This window comes from Gorilla gorilla, chromosome X (genome assembly GCF_029281585.2).
Source record: "Gorilla gorilla gorilla isolate KB3781 chromosome X, NHGRI_mGorGor1-v2.1_pri, whole genome shotgun sequence".
Taxonomy (NCBI): domain Eukaryota; kingdom Metazoa; phylum Chordata; class Mammalia; order Primates; family Hominidae; genus Gorilla; species Gorilla gorilla.
This window is the reverse complement of record NC_073247.2, coordinates 170,339,890-170,359,841: the sequence shown is the minus strand read 5'-3', so window position 1 is coordinate 170,359,841 and position 19,952 is coordinate 170,339,890.

Genomic DNA, 19,952 nt, shown 5'->3' with positions numbered 1-19,952 from the left:
GCCATCTGTATGAACATGGATATATCTACACAGCCATCTGGATGAACATTGAAATACCTACACCGCTATCTGTATGAAGATCGAAATATCTACAACGTTATCTGTGTAAACATGCATACATCTTCACCGCTATCTATATAAACATGGAAATATCTACACTGCTATCTGTATGAACTTGGAAATATCTACACCGCTATCTGTTTGAACAAGGAAATATCTACACCGCTATCTGCATGAAAATGGAAATATCTACACAGCGATCTGCATATACATGGAAATATCTACAAAGCTATCTCTTTACACATGGAAATAACTACAGCGCTATCTCTATAAACAAACAAATACCTACACCGCCATCTGTATGAACATGGAAATATCTGCACCGCCATCTGTATGAACATATAAATATCTACACCGCCATCTATATTAAGATGGAGATATCTACACCGCTATCAGTATAAACTTGGAAATATCTACACCGCTATCTGTATAAACATGGAAATATCTACACTGCAATCTGTATAAACATGGAAATATCTACACCGCTACCTGTATAAACATGGAAATATCAGCACCGCTATCTGTATGAACATGGAAATATCTACACCACTACCTGTATGAACATGGAAATATCTACACCGCTATCTGTATGAACATGGATATATCTACACAGCCATCTGGATGAACACGGAAATATCTACACCGCTATCCGTATGAACATGGAAATATCAACACTGCTATCTGTGTAAATATGCATACATCTTCACCGCAATCTGTATAAACATGGAAATATCTACACCGCTATCTGTATGAACATGGAAATATCTACAGCGCTATCTGTATGAACATGGAAATATCTACACCGCCATCTGTATGAACACGGAAATATCTGCACCGCCATCTGTATGAACATATAAATATCTACACGGCCATCTGTATTAAGATGGAGATATCTACACCGGTATCTGTATAAACATGGAAATATCTACACCGCTATCTGTATACACATGGAAATATCTACACCGCTATCTGTATAAACATGGAAATATCTACACCGCTACCTGTATAAACATGGAAATATCTACACCGCTACCTGTATAAACATGGAAATATCAGCACCGCTATCTGTATGAACATGGAAATATCAGCCCCTCTATCTGTAAGAACATGGAAGTATCTACACCGCTATCTGTATGAACATGGAAATATCTACACCGCTATCTGTATGAACATGGAAATATCTACACCGCTATCTGTTTGAACATGGAAATATCTACACCGCTATCTGTATGAACACGGAAATATCTACACCGCTATCTGTTTGAACATGGAAATATCTAAACCGCTATCTGCATGAAAATGGAAATATATACACAGCTATCTGCATATACATGGAAATATCTACACAGCTATCTCTTTACACATGGAAATAACTACACCGCTATCTGTATGAACATGGAAATATCTTCAATGCCATCTGTATAAACATGGATATATCTACACAGCCATCTGGATGAACATGGAAATATCTACACCTCTATCTGTATGAACATGGAAATATCTACACCTCTATCTGTGTAAACATGAATACGTCTTCACCGCTATGTGTAAAAACATGGAAATATCTACACTGCTATCTGTATGAACATGGAAATATCTACACCGCTATCTGTTTGAACATGGAAATATCTACACGGCTATCTGCATGAAAATGGAAATATCTACACAGCGATCTGCATATACATGGAAATATCTACAAAGCTATCTCTTTACACATGGAAATAAGTACAGCGCTATCTCTATAAACATGGAAATAGCTACACCGCCATCTGTATGAACATGGAAATATCTGCACCGCCATCTGTATGAACATTTAAATATCTAAACCGCCATCTATATTAAGATGGAGATATCTACACCGCTATCTGTATAAACTTGGAAATATCTACACCGCTATCTGTATAAACATGGAAATATCTACACCGCAATCTCTATAAACATGGAAATATCTACACCGTTACCAGTACAAACATGGAAATATCAGCACCGCTATCTGTATGAACATGGAAATATCTACACCGCTATCTCTATGAACATGGAAATATCTACACCGGTATCTGTATGAACATGGAAATATCTACACCGCTATCTGTTTGAACATGGAAATATCTACACCGCTATCTGCATGAAAATGGAAATATCTACACTGCTATCTGTTTGAACATGGGAATATCTACACCGCTATCTACATGAAAATGGAAATATCTACACAGCGATCTTCATATACATGGAAATATCTACAAAGCTATCTCTTTACACATGGAAATAACTACAGCGCTATCTCTATAAACATACAAATATCTACACCGCCATCTGTATGAACATGGAAATACCTGCAATGCCAGCTGTATGAACATATAAATATCTACACCGCCATCTATATTAAGATGGAGATATCTACACCGCTATCTGCATGAAAATGGAAATATCTACACTGCTATCTGCATATACATTTAAATATCTACACAGCTATCTCTTTACACATGGAAATAACTACACCGTTATCTGTATGAACATGGAAATATCTACACCGCCATCTGTATGAACGTGGAAATATCTTCACCGCCATCTGTATGAACATGGATATATCTACACAGCCATCTGTATGAACATGGAAATATCTACACCGCTATCTGTATGAACATGGAAATATCTACACCGCTATCTGTATGAACATGGAAATACCTACACCGCTATCTGTTTGAACATGGAAATATCTTAACCGCTATCTGCATGAAAATGGAAATATCTACACAGCTATCTGCATGTACATGGAAATATCTACACAGCTATCTCTTTACACGTGGAAATAATTACACCGCTATCTGTATGAACATGGAAATATCTTCACCGCCATCTGTATGAACATGGATATATCTACACAGCCATCTGGATGAACATGGAAATACCTACACCGCTATCTGTATGAAGATGGAAATATCTACAACGCTATCTGTGTAATCATGCATACATCTTCACCGCTATCTATATAAACATGGAAATATCTACACTGCTATTTGTATGCACTTGGAAATATCTACACCGCTATCTGTTTGAACAAGGAAATATCTACACCGCTATCTGCATGAAAATAGAAATATCTACACAGCGATCTGCATATACATGGAAATATCTACAAAGCTATCTCTTTACACATGGAAATAACTACAGCGCTATCTCTATAAACATACAAATACCTACACCGCCATCTGTATGAGCATGGAAATATCTGCACCGCCATCTGTATGAACTTATAACTATCTACACCGCCATCTATATTAAGATGGAGATATCTACACCACTATCTGTATAAACTTGGAAATATCTACACCGCTAACTGTATAAACATGGAAATATCTACACTGCAATCTGTATAAACATGGAAATATCTACACCGCTACCTGTATAAACATGGAAATATCAGCACCTCTATCTGTATGAACATGGAAATATCTACACCGCTATCTCTATGAACATGGAAATTTCCACACCACTATCTATATGAACATGGAAATAGCTGCACCGTTATCTGTATGAACATGGAAATATCCACACCACTACCTGTATGAACATGGAAATATCTACACCGCTATCTGTATGAACATGGATATATCTACACAGCCATCTTGATGAACACGGAAATATCTACAGCGCTATCCATATGAACATGGAAATATCAACACTGCTATCTGTGTAAATATGCATATATCTTCACCGCAATCTGTATAAACATGGAAATATCTACACCGCTATCTGTATGAACATGGAAATATCTACACCGCTATCTGAACATGGAAATATCTACACCGCTATCTGCATGAAAATGGAAATATCTACACAGCTATCTGCATATACATGGAAATATCTACACAGCTATCTCTTTACACATGGAAATAACTACACCGCTATCTGTATGAACATGGAAATATCTACACCGCCATCTGTATGAACACGGAAATAACTGCACCGCCATCTGTATGAACATGTAAATATCTACACGGCCATCTGTATTAAGATGGAGATATCTACACCGCTATCTGTATAAACATGGAAATATCTACACCGCTACCTGTATAAACATGGAAATATCTACACCGCTACCTGTATAAACATGGAAATATCTACACCGCTACCTGTATAACATGGAAATATCTACACCGCTACCTGTATAAACATGGAAATATCAGCACCGCTATCTGTATGAACATGGAAATATCTACACAGCCATCTGTATGAACATGGAAATATCTACACCGCTATCTGTATGAACATGGAAATATCTACACCGCTATCTGTATGAACATGGAAATATCTACCGCGCTATCTGTATGAACATGGATATATCTACACCGCTATCTGTATGAACATGGAAATATCTTCACCGCCATCTGTGTAAACATGCATACACCTTCACCGCTATCTGTATAACCATGGAAATATCCACAACGCTATCTGTATGAACATGGAAATATCTACACCGCTATCTGTTTGAACATGGAAGTATCTTAACCGCTATCTGCATGAAAATGGAAATATCTACACAGCTATCTGCATGTACATGGAAATATCTACACAGCTATCTCTTTACACGTGGAAATAATTACACCGCTATCTGTATGAACATGGAAATATCTTCACCGCCATCTGTATGAACATGGATATATCTACACAGCCATCTGGATGAACATTGAAATACCTACACCGCTATCTGTATGAAGATCGAAATATCTACAACGTTATCTGTGTAAACATGCATACATCTTCACCGCTATCTATATAAACATGGAAATATCTACACTGCTATCTGTATGAACTTGGAAATATCTACACCGCTATCTGTTTGAACAAGGAAATATCTACACCGCTATCTGCATGAAAATGGAAATATCTACACAGCGATCTGCATATACATGGAAATATCTACAAAGCTATCTCTTTACACATGGAAATAACTACAGCGCTATCTCTATAAACAAACAAATACCTACACCGCCATCTGTATGAACATGGAAATATCTGCACCGCCATCTGTATGAACATATAAATATCTACACCGCCATCTATATTAAGATGGAGATATCTACACCGCTATCAGTATAAACTTGGAAATATCTACACCGCTATCTGTATAAACATGGAAATATCTACACTGCAATCTGTATAAACATGGAAATATCTACACCGCTACCTGTATAAACATGGAAATATCAGCACCGCTATCTGTATGAACATGGAAATATCTACACCACTACCTGTATGAACATGGAAATATCTACACCGCTATCTGTATGAACATGGATATATCTACACAGCCATCTGGATGAACACGGAAATATCTACACCGCTATCCGTATGAACATGGAAATATCAACACTGCTATCTGTGTAAATATGCATACATCTTCACCGCAATCTGTATAAACATGGAAATATCTACACCGCTATCTGTATGAACATGGAAATATCTACAGCGCTATCTGTATGAACATGGAAATATCTACACCGCCATCTGTATGAACACGGAAATATCTGCACCGCCATCTGTATGAACATATAAATATCTACACGGCCATCTGTATTAAGATGGAGATATCTACACCGGTATCTGTATAAACATGGAAATATCTACACCGCTATCTGTATACACATGGAAATATCTACACCGCTATCTGTATAAACATGGAAATATCTACACCGCTACCTGTATAAACATGGAAATATCTACACCGCTACCTGTATAAACATGGAAATATCAGCACCGCTATCTGTATGAACATGGAAATATCAGCCCCTCTATCTGTAAGAACATGGAAGTATCTACACCGCTATCTGTATGAACATGGAAATATCTACACCGCTATCTGTATGAACATGGAAATATCTACACCGCTATCTGTTTGAACATGGAAATATCTACACCGCTATCTGTATGAACACGGAAATATCTCCACCGCTATCTGTTTGAACATGGAAATATCTAAACCGCTATCTGCATGAAAATGGAAATATATACACAGCTATCTGCATATACATGGAAATATCTACACAGCTATCTCTTTACACATGGAAATAACTACACCGCTATCTGTATGAACATGGAAATATCTTCAATGCCATCTGTATAAACATGGATATATCTACACAGCCATCTGGATGAACATGGAAATATCTACACCTCTATCTGTATGAACATGGAAATATCTACACCTCTATCTGTGTAAACATGAATACGTCTTCACCGCTATGTGTAAAAACATGGAAATATCTACACTGCTATCTGTATGAACATGGAAATATCTACACCGCTATCTGTTTGAACATGGAAATATCTACACGGCTATCTGCATGAAAATGGAAATATCTACACAGCGATCTGCATATACATGGAAATATCTACAAAGCTATGTCTTTACACATGGAAATAAGTACAGCGCTATCTCTATAAACATGGAAATAGCTACACCGCCATCTGTATGAACATGGAAATATCTGCACCGCCATCTGTATGAACATTTAAATATCTAAACCGCCATCTATATTAAGATGGAGATATCTACACCGCTATCTGTATAAACTTGGAAATATCTACACCGCTATCTGTATAAACATGGAAATATCTACACCGCAATCTCTATAAACATGGAAATATCTACACCGTTACCAGTACAAACATGGAAATATCAGCACCGCTATCTGTATGAACATGGAAATATCTACACCGCTATCTCTATGAACATGGAAATATCTACACCGGTATCTGTATGAACATGGAAATATCTACACCGCTATCTGTTTGAACATGGAAATATCTACACCGCTATCTGCATGAAAATGGAAATATCTACACTGCTATCTGTATGAACATGGAAATATCAACACCGCTATCTGTATGAACATGGAAATATCTACACCGCTATCTGTATGTACATGGAAATATCTACACAGCTATCTCTTTACACATGGAAATAACTACACCGCTATCAGTATGAACATGGCAATATCTACACCGCCATCTGTATGAACATGGAAATATCTGCACCGCCATCTGTATGAACATATAAATATCTACACCGCCATCTGTATTAAGATGGAGATATCTACAGTGCTATCTGTATAAACATGGAAATATCTACACCGCCATCTGTACGAACATATAAATATCTACACCGCCATCTGTATGAAAATATAAATATCTACACCGCCATCTGTATTTAGACAGAGATATCTCCACTGCTATCTGTATAAACATGGAAATATCTACACCGCTATCTGTATAAACAGGGAAATATCTACACCGCTATCTGTATGAACATGGAAATATCTACACCGCTATCTGTGTAATCATGCATACACCTTCACCGCTATCTGTATAACCATGGAAATATCTACACCGCTATCTGTATGAACATGGAAATATCTACACCACTATCTGTTTGAACATGGAAATATCTAAACCGCTATCTGCATGAAAATGGAAATATCTACACAGCTATCTGCATATACATGGAAATATCTACACAGCTATCTCTTTACATGTGGAAATAACTACACCGCTATCTGTATGAACATGGAAATATCTTTACCGCCATCTGTATGAACATGGATATATCTACACAGCCATCTGTATGAACATGGAAATATCTACACCGCTATCTGTGTAAACATGCATACATCTTCACCGCTATCTGTATAAACATGGAAATATCTACACTGCTATCTGTATGAAAATGGAAATATCTACACTGCTATCTGTTTGAACATGGAAATATCTACACCGCTATCTGTGTAAACATGCATACATCTTCACCGCTATCTGTATAAACATGGAAATATCTACACTGCTATCTGTATGAAAATGGAAATATCTACACTGCTATCTGTTTGAACATGGGAATATCTACACCGCTATCTGCATGAAAATGGAAATATCTACACAGCGTTCTTCATATACATGGAAATATCTACAAAGCTATCTCTTTACACATGGAAATAACTACAGCGCTATCTCTATAAACATACAAATATCTACACCGCCATCTGTATGAACATGGAAATACCTGCAATGCCAGCTGTATGAACATATAAATATCTACACCGCCATCTATATTAAGATGGAGATATCTACACCGCTATCTGCATGAAAATGGAAATATCTACACTGCTATCTGCATATACATTTAAATATCTACACAGCTATCTCTTTACACATGGAAATAACTACACCGTTATCTGTATGAACATGGAAATATCTACACCGCCATCTGTATGAACGTGGAAATATCTTCACCGCCATCTGTATGAACATGGATATATCTACACAGCCATCTGTATGAACATGGAAATATCTACACCGCTATCTGTATGAACATGGAAATATCTACACCGCTATCTGTATGAACATGGAAATACCTACACCGCTATCTGTTTGAACATGGAAATATCTTAACCTCTATCTGTGTAAACATGCATACATCTTCACTGCTATCTGTATAAACATGGAAATGTCTACAAGGCTATCTGTATGAACATGGAAATATCTACACCGCTATCTGTACGAACATGGAAATATCTAAACCGCTATCTGCATGAAAATAGAAATATCTACACAGCTATCTGCATATACATGGAAATATCTACACAGCTATCTCTTTACACATGGAAATAACTGCACCGCTATCTGTATGAACACGGAAATATCTGCACCGCCATCTGTATGAACACATAAATATCTACACCGCCATCTGTATTAAGATGGAGATACCTACAGCGCTATCTGAATAAACATGGAAATATCTACACCGCTATCTGTATAAACTTGGAAATATCTACACCGCTACCTGTATAAACATGGAAATATTATCACCGCTATCTGTGTGAACATGGAAATATCTACACAGCCGTCTGGATGAACATGGAAATATCTACACCACTATCTCTATGAACATGGAAATATCTACACCGCTATCTGTATGAACATGGAAATATCTTCACCGCCATCTGGATGAACATGGATATATCAACACAGCCATCTGGATGAACATGGAAATATCTACACCGCTATCAGTATGAACATTTAAATATATATTCCGCTATCTGTTTGAACATGGAAATATCTACACCGCTATCTGCATGAAAATGGAAATATCTACACAGCTATTTGCATATACTTGGAAATATCTACAAAGCAATCTCTTTACACGTGGAAATAACTACACCGCTATCTCTATAAACATGGAAATATCTACACCGCCATCTGTATGAACATGGAAATATCTGCACCGCCATCTGTATGAACATATAAATATCTGCACCGCCATCTGTATTAACATGGAGATATCTACACCGCTATCGGAATAAACATGGAAATATCTACACCGATATCTGTATAAACATGGAAATATTTACACCGCTATCTGAATAAACATGGAAATATCTACACCGCTACCTGTATAAACATGGCAATATCAGCACCGCTATCTGTATCAACATGGAAATACCTACACCGCTATCTGAATGAACATGGAAATATCTACACCGATATCTGTATGAACATGGAAATATCTTCACCGCCATCTGTGTGAACATAGATATATCTACACAGCCATCAGGATGAACATGGAAATATCTACACCGCTATCTGTGTAAACATGCATTCATCTTCACCGCTATCTGTATAAACTTGGATATATCTACACCGCTATCTGTAAGAACATGGAAATATCTACTCCGCTATCTGTTTGAACATGGAAATATCTACACCGCTATATGCATGAAAATGGAAATATCTACACAGCTATCTGCATATACATGTAAATATCTACAAAGCTATCTCTTTACACATGGAAATAACTACACCGCTATCTCCATAAACATGGAAATATCTATACCGCCATCTGTATGAACATGGAAATATCTGCACCGCCATCTGTATTAACATACAAATATCTACACCGCCATCTGTATTAAGATGGAGATATCTACACCGCTATCTGTATAAACTTGGAGATATCTACACCGCTATCTGTATAAACATGGAAATATCTACACCGCAATCTGTATAAACATGGAAATATCAGCACCGCTATCTGTATGAATATGGAAATATCAACACTGCCATCTGTATTAAGATGGAGATATCTACACCGCTATCTGTATAAACATGGAAATATCTACACCGCTATCTGTATGAACATGTCAATACCTACACCGCTATCTGTATGAACATGGAAATATCTACACCAATATCTGTATGAACATGGAAATAACTTCACCACCATCTGTATGAACATAGATATATCTACACAGCCATCTGGATGAACATGGAAATATCAGCACCGCTGTCTATATGAACATGGAAATATCTACACCGCTATCTGTATGAACATGGAAATATCTACACCGCTATCTGTATGAACATGGAAATATCTTCACCGCCAACTGTATGAACATGGATATATCTACACAGCCATCTGGATGAACATGGAAATATCTACACCGCTATCTGTATGAACATGGAAATATCTACACCGCTATCTGTTTGAACATGGAAATATCTACACCGCTATCTGTGTAAACATGCATACCTCTTCACCGCTATCTGCATAAACATGGAAATATCTACACCGCTATCTGTATGAACATGGAAATATCTCCACCGCTATCTGTATGAACATGGATATATCTACACAGCCCTCTGGATGAGCATGGAAATATCTACACCGCTATCTGTATGAACATGGAAATATCTACACCACTATCTGTATGAACATGGATATATCTACACAGCCATCTGGATGAACATGGAAATATCTACACAGCTATCTGTGCAAACATGCATACATCTTCACCACTATCTGTATAAACATGGAAATAACTACACCGCTATCTGAATAAACATGGAAATATCTACACCGCTATCTGTATGAACATGGAAATATCTACACCGCTACCTGTATAAACATGGAAATATCAGCACCGCTATCTGTATGAACATGGAAATATCTACACAGCCATCTGGATGAACATGGAAATATCTAAACCGCTATCTGTATGAACATGGATATAGCTACACCGCAATCTGTATGAACATGGAAATACCTACACAGCTATCTGTATGAACATGGAAATATCTACACCGCTATCTGTATGAACATGAAAATATCTGCACCGCCATCGATATGAACATATAAATATCTACACCGCCATCTGTATTAAGATGGAGATATCTACACCACTATCTGTATAAACATGGAAATATCTACACCGCTATCTGCATAAACATGGAAATATCTACACCGCTATCTGTATAAACATGGAAATATCTACACTGCTCTCTGTATGAACATGGAAATATCAGCACCGCTACCTGTATGAACATGGAAATATCTACACCGCTATCTCTATGAAAATGGAAATATCTACACCGATATCTGTATGAACATGGAAATATCTTCACCGCCATCTTAATGAACATGGATATATCTACACAGCCATCTGGAGTAACATGGAAATATCAGCACCGCTGTCTGTATGAACATGGAAATATCTACACCGCTATCTGTATGAACATGGAAATGTCTACACCGCTATCTGTATGAACATGGAAATATCTACACCGCTATCTATATGAACATGGAAATATCTTCACCGCCATCTGTATCAACATGGATATATCTACACAGCCATCTGGATGAACATGGAAATATCTTCACCGCTATATGTATGAACATGGAAATAGCTACACCGCTATCTCTATGAACATGGAGATATCTACACCGATATCTGTATAAACATGGACATATCTACACCGCTATCTGTATAAACATGGAAATATCTACACCGCTACCTGTATAAACATGGAAATATCAGCAGCGCTATCTGTATGAACATGGAAATCTCAGCCCCTCTATCTGTATGAATATGGAATTATCTACACCGCTATCTCTATGAACATGGAAATATCTACACCACTATCTGTTTGAACATGGAAATATCTAAACCGCTATCTGCTTGAAAATGGAAATATCTACACAGCTATCTGCATATACATGGAAATATCTACACAGCTATCTCTTTACACATGGAAATAACTACACCGATATCTCTATAAACATGGAAATATCAGCACCGCTCTCTGTATGAACATGGAAATATCTACACCGCTATCTCTATGAACATGGAAATTTCTACACCGCTATCTGTATGAACATGGAAATAGCTACACCGCTATCTGTATGAACATGGAAATATCAACACCACTACCTGTATGAACATGGAAATATCTACACCGCTATCTGTATGAGCATGGAAATATCTACACCGCTATCTGTTTGAACATGGAAATATCTACACCGCCATCTGTATGAACATGGAAATATCTGCACTGACATCTGTATGAACATATACCTATCTACAAGGCTATCTGTATTAAGATGGAGATATCTACACTGATATCTGTATAAACATGGAACTATCTACACCGCTATCTGTATAAACATGGAAATATCTACGCCGCTATCTGTATAAACATGGAAATATCTACACCGCTACCTGTATAAACACGGAAATATCAGCACCGCTATCTGTATGAACACGGAAATATCAGCCCCTCTATCTGTATGAACATGGAAATACCTACACCGCTATCAGTATGAACATGGAAATATCTACACCGCTATCTGTATGAACATGGAAATATCTTCAACGCAATCTGTATGAACATGGATATATCTACACAGCCATCTGGATGAACATGGAAATATCTACACCACTATCTGTTTGAACATGGAAATAGCTACACCGCTATCTGTATGAACATGGAAATATCTACACCACTATCTGTATGAACATGGAAATATTTACACCGCTTTCTGTATGAACATGGAAATATCTACACCGCTATCTGTTTGAACATGGAAATATCTACACCGCTATCTGCATGAAAATGGAAATATCTACACAGCTATCTGCATATACATGGAAATATCTACAAAGCTATCTCTTTACACATGGAAATAACTACACCACTATCTCTATAAACATGGAAATATCTGTACCGCCATCAGTATGAACATATAAATATCTACACCGCCATCTGTATTAAGATGGAGATATCCACACCGCTATCTGTATAAACTTGGAAATATCTACACCGCTATCTGTATAAACATGGAAATATCTACACTGCAATCTGTATAAACATGGAAATATCTGCACTGACATCTGTATGAACATATACATATCTTCACGGCCATCTGTATTAAGATGGAGATATCTACACCGACATCTGTATAAACATGGAAATATCTACACCACTATCTGTATAAAGATGGAAATATCTACACAGCAATCTGTATAAACATGGAAATATCCACACCGCTACCTGTATAAACATGGAAATATCAGCACCGCTATCTGTATAAACATGGAAATATCAGCCCCTCTATCTGTATGAACATGGAGATATCTAAACCGCATTCTGTATGAACATGGAAATATCTACACCGCTATCTGTATGAACATGGAAATATCTACACCACCATCTGAATGAACATGGATATGTATACACAGCCCTCTGGATGAACATGGAAATATCTACACCGCTATCTGTATGAACATGGAAACAGCTACACCGCTATCTCTATGAACATGGAAATATCTACACCACTATCTGTATGAACATGGAAATATCTACACCGCTACCTGTATGAACATGGAAATATCTACACCGCTATCTCTATGAACATGGATATATCTACACAGCCATCTGGAAGAACACGGAAATATCTACACCGCTATCTGTATGAACATGGAAGTATCTACACCGCTATCTGTGTAAATATGCATACATCTTCACCGCAATCTGTATAAACGTGGAAATATCTACACCACTACCTGTATAAACATGGAAATATCAGCACCGTTATCTGTATGAACATGGAAATATCTACACCGCTATCTCTATGAACATGGAAATTTCTACACCGCTATCTGTATGAACATGGAAATATCTACACCACTATCTGAATGAACATGGAAATATCTACACCGCTATCTGTATGAACATGAATATATCTACACAGCCATCTGGATGAACACGGAAATATCTACACCGCTATCTGTATGAACATGGAAATATCTACACCGCTATCTGTACAAACTTAGAGATATCTACACCGCTATCTGTATAAACAAGGAAATATCTACACCGCAATCTGTATAAGCATGGAAATATCTACACCACCATCTGTATGAACATGGATATGTATACACAGCCCTCTGGATGAACATGGAAATATCTACACCGCTACCTGTATAAACATGGAAATATCAGCACCGCTATCTGTGTGATCATGGAAACATCAGCCCCTCTAACTGTATGAACATGGAGATATCTACACCGCTATCTGTATGAACATGGAAATATCTACACGGCTATCTGTATGAACATGGAAATAGCTACACCGCTATCTGTATGAACATGGAAATATCTACACCACTATCTATATGAACATGGAAATATCTACACCGCTATCTGTATTAACATGGAAATATCTTCACCGCCATCTAAATGAACATGGATATACATACACAGCCATCTGGATGAACATGGAAATATCTACACCGAGATCTGTATGAACATGGAAATATCTACACCGCTATCTGTATGAACATGGAAATATCTACACCGCTATCGGTATGAACATGGAAATATCTACACCGCTATCTGTATGAACATGGAAATATCTTCACCGCCATCTGTATGAACATGGATATATCTACAGAGCCATCTGGATGACATGGAAATATCTACACAGCTATCTGTATGAACATGGAAATATATACACCGCTATCTGTATGAACATGGAAATATCTACACCACTATCTGCATGGAAATGGAAATATCTACACAGCTATCTGCATATACATGGAAATATCTACAAAGCTATCTTTTTACACATGGAAATAACTACACCGCTATCTCTATAAACATGGAAATACCTACACCACCATCAGTATGAACATGGAAATATCTGCACTGCCATCTGTATGAACATATAAATATCTACACCACCATCTTTATTAAGATGGAGATATCTACACCGCTATCTGTATAAACCTGGAAATATCTACACCGCTATCTGTATAAACATGGAAATATGTACACCGCTATCTGTATAAACATGGAAATATCTACACCACTACCTGTAAAAACACGGAAATATCAGCACCGCTATCTGTATGAACTTGGAAATATCTACACCGCTATCTGTACGAACATGGAAATATCTACACCGCTATCTGTATGAACATGGAAATAGCTACACCGCTGTCTGTATGAACATGGAAATATCTACACCACTATCTGTATGAACATGGAAATATCTACACCGCTATCTGTATAAACATGGAAATATCTACACAGCTATCTCTTTACTCATGGAAATAACTACACCGCTATCTATATGAACATGGAAATATCTTCACCGCCATCTGTATGAAGATGGATATAACTACACAGACATCTGGATGAAAATGGAAATATCTACACCTCTAACGGTATGAACATGGAAATATCTACAAAGCTATCTGTGTAAACATGCATACATCTTCACCGCTATCTGTATAAACATGGAAATATCTACACTGCTATCTGTATGAAGATGGAAATATCTACACCGCTATCTGTTTGAACATGGAAATATCTACACCGCTATCTGCATGAAAATGTTAATATCTACACAGCAATGTGCATATACATGGAAATATCCACAAAGCTATCTGTTTACACATGGAAATAACTACACCGCTATCTCTATAAACATGGAAATATCTACACCACCATCTGTATGAACATGGAAATTTCTGCACCGCCATCTGTATGAACATATAAATATCTACACCACCATATGTATTAAGATGGAGATATCTACACCGCTATCTGTATAAACCTGGAAATATCTACACCGCTCTCTGTATAAACATGGAAATATCTACACCGCTATCTGTATAAACATGGAAACATCTACACCACTACCTGTATAAACATGGAAAAATCAGCACCGCTATCTGTACGAACATGGAAATATCTACACCGCTATCTGTACGAACATGGAAATATCTACACCGCTATCTGTATGAACATGGAAATAGCTACACCGCTATCTGAATGAACATGGAAATATCTACACCGCTATCTGTATGAACATGGAAATATCTACACCATTACCTGTATGAACATGGAAATATCTACACTGCTATCTGTATGAACATGGATATATCTACACCACCATCTGGATAAACACGGAAATATTTACACCGCTATCTGTACGAACATGGAAATATCTACACCGCTATCTGTGTAAATATGCATACATCTTCACCGCAATCTGTATAAACATGGAAATATCTACACCGCTATCTGTATGAACATGGAAATATCTACACCGATATCTGTTTGAACATGGAAATACCTACACCGCTGTCTGCATGAAAATGGAAATATCGACACAGCTATCTGCATATACATGGAAATATCTACACAGCTATCTCTTTACACATGGAAATAACTACACCGCTATCTGTATGAACATGGAAATATATACACCGCCATCTGTATGAACATGGAAATATCTGCACTGACATCTGTATGAACATATACATAACTACAAGGCCATCTGTATTAAGATGGAGATATCTACACCGATATCTGTATAAACATGGAAATATCTACACCGCTATCTGTATAAACATGGAAATATCTACACCGCTATCTCTATAAACATGGAAATATCTACACCGCTACCTGTATAAACATGGAAATATCAGCACTGCTATCTGTATGAACATGGAAATATCAGCCCCTCTATCTGTATGAATATGGAAGTATCTACACCGCTATCTCTATGAACATGGAAATATCTACACCGCTATCTGTTTGAACATGGAAATATCTAAACCGCTATCTGCATGAAAATGGAAATATATACACAGCTATCTGCATATACATGGAAATATCTACACAGCTATCTCTTTACACATGGAAATAACTACACCGCTATCTGTATGAACATGGAAATATCTTCACCGCCATCTGTTTGAAGATGGATATATCTACACAGCCATCTGGATGAACATGGAAATATCTACACCGCTATCTGTATGAACATGGAAATATCTACACCGCTATCTGTGTAAACATGCATACATCTTCACCGCTATCTGTATAAACATGGAAATATCTACACCGCTATCTGTATAAACATGGAAATATCTACACCGCTACCTGTATAAACATGGAAATATCAGCACTGCTATCTGCATGAAAATGGAAATATCTACACAGCGATCTTCATATACATGGAAATATCTACAAAGCTATCTCTTTACACATGGAAATAACTACAGCGCTATCTCTATAAACATACAAATATCTACACCGCCATCTGTATGAACATGGAAATACCTGCAATGCCAGCTGTATGAACATATAAATATCTACACCGCCATCTATATTAAGATGGAGATATCTACACCGCTATCTGCATGAAAATGGAAATATCTACACTGCTATCTGCATATACATTTAAATATCTACACAGCTATCTCTTTACACATGGAAATAACTACACCGTTATCTGTATGAACATGGAAATATCTACACCGCCATCTGTATGAACGTGGAAATATCTTCACCGCCATCTGTATGAACATGGATATATCTACACAGCCATCTGTATGAACATGGAAATATCTACACCGCTATCTGTATGAACATGGAAATATCTACACCGCTATCTGTATGAACATGGAAATACCTACACCGCTATCTGTTTGAACATGGAAATATCTTAACCGCTATCTGTGTAAACATGCATACATCTTCACTGCTATCTGTATAAACATGGAAATGTCTACAAGGCTATCTGTATGAACATGGAAATATCTACACCGCTATCTGTACGAACATGGAAATATCTAAACCGCTATCTGCATGAAAATAGAAATATCTACACAGCTATCTGCATATACATGGAAATATCTACACAGCTATCTCTTTACACATGGAAATAACTGCACCGCTATCTGTATGAACACGGAAATATCTGCACCGCCATCTGTATGAACACATAAATATCTACACCGCCATCTGTATTAAGATGGAGATACCTACAGCGCTATCTGAATAAACATGGAAATATCTACACCGCTATCTGTATAAACTTGGAAATATCTACACCGCTATCTGTATAAACATGGAAATATCAGCACCGCTATCTGTATGAACATGGAAATATCAGCCCCTCTATCTGTAAGAACATGGAAGTATCTACACCGCTATCTGTATGAACATGGAAATATCTACACCGCTATCTGTATGAACACGGAAATATCTACACCGCTATCTGTTTGAACATGGAAATATCTACACCGCTATCTGTATGAACACGGAAATATCTACACCGCTATCTGTTTGAACATGGAAATATCTAAACCGCTATCTGCATGAAAATGGAAATATATACACAGCTATCTGCATATACATGGAAATATCTACACAGCTATCTCTTTACACATGGAAATAACTACACCGCTATCTGTATGAACATGGAAATATCTTCAATGCCATCTGTATAAACATGGATATATCTACACAGCCATCTGGATGAACATGGAAATATCTACACCGCTATCTGTATGAACATGGAAATATCTACACCGCTATCTGTGTACACATGCATAAATCTTCACCGCTATCTGTAAAAACATGGAAATATCTACACTGCTATCTGTATGAACATGGAAATATCTACACCGCAATCTGTTTGAACATGGAAATATCTACACGGCTATCTGCATGAAAATGGAAATATCTACACAGAGATCTGCATATACATGGAAATATCTACAAAGCTATCTCTTTACACATGGAAATAAGAACAGCGCTATCTCTATAAACATGGAAATAGCTACACCGCCATCTGTATGAACATGGAAATAACTGCACCGCCATCTGTATGAACATTTAAATATCTACACCGCCATCTATATTAAGATGGAGATATCTACACCTCTATCTGTATAAACTTGGAAATATCTACACCGCTATCTGTACAAACATGGAAATATCTACACTGCAATCTGTATAAACATGGAAATATCTACTCCGCTACCTGTAAAAACATGGAAATATCAGAACCGCTATCTGTAGGAACATGGAAATATCTACACCGCTATCTCTATGAACATGGAAATATCTACACCGGTATCTGTATGAACATGGAAATATCTACACCGCTATCTGTTTGAACATGGAAATATCTACACCGCTATCTGCATGAAAATGGAAATATCTACACTGCTATCTGTATATACATTTAAATATCTACACAGCTATCTCTTTAAACATGGAAATAACTACACCGCTATCTGTATGAACATGGAAATATCTACACCGCTATCTGTATGAACATGGAAATATCTACACTGCTATCTGTATGAACATGGAAATAGCTACACCGATATCTGTATTAACATGGAAATAGCTACACCACTATCTGTATGAACATGGAAATATCTACACCGCTATCTGTATGAACATGGATATATTTACACAGCCATCTGGATGAACATGGAAATATCTACACCGCCGTCTGTATGAACATGGAAATATCTGCACCGCCATCTGTATGAACATATAAATATCTACACCGCCATCTGTATTAAGATGGAGATATCTACACTGCTATCTGTATAAACATGGAAATATCTACACCGCCATCTGTATGAACATATAAATATCTACACCGCCATCTGTATGAAAATATAAATATCTACACCGCCACCTGTATTTAGATAGAGATATCTCCACTGCTATCTGTATAAACATGGAAA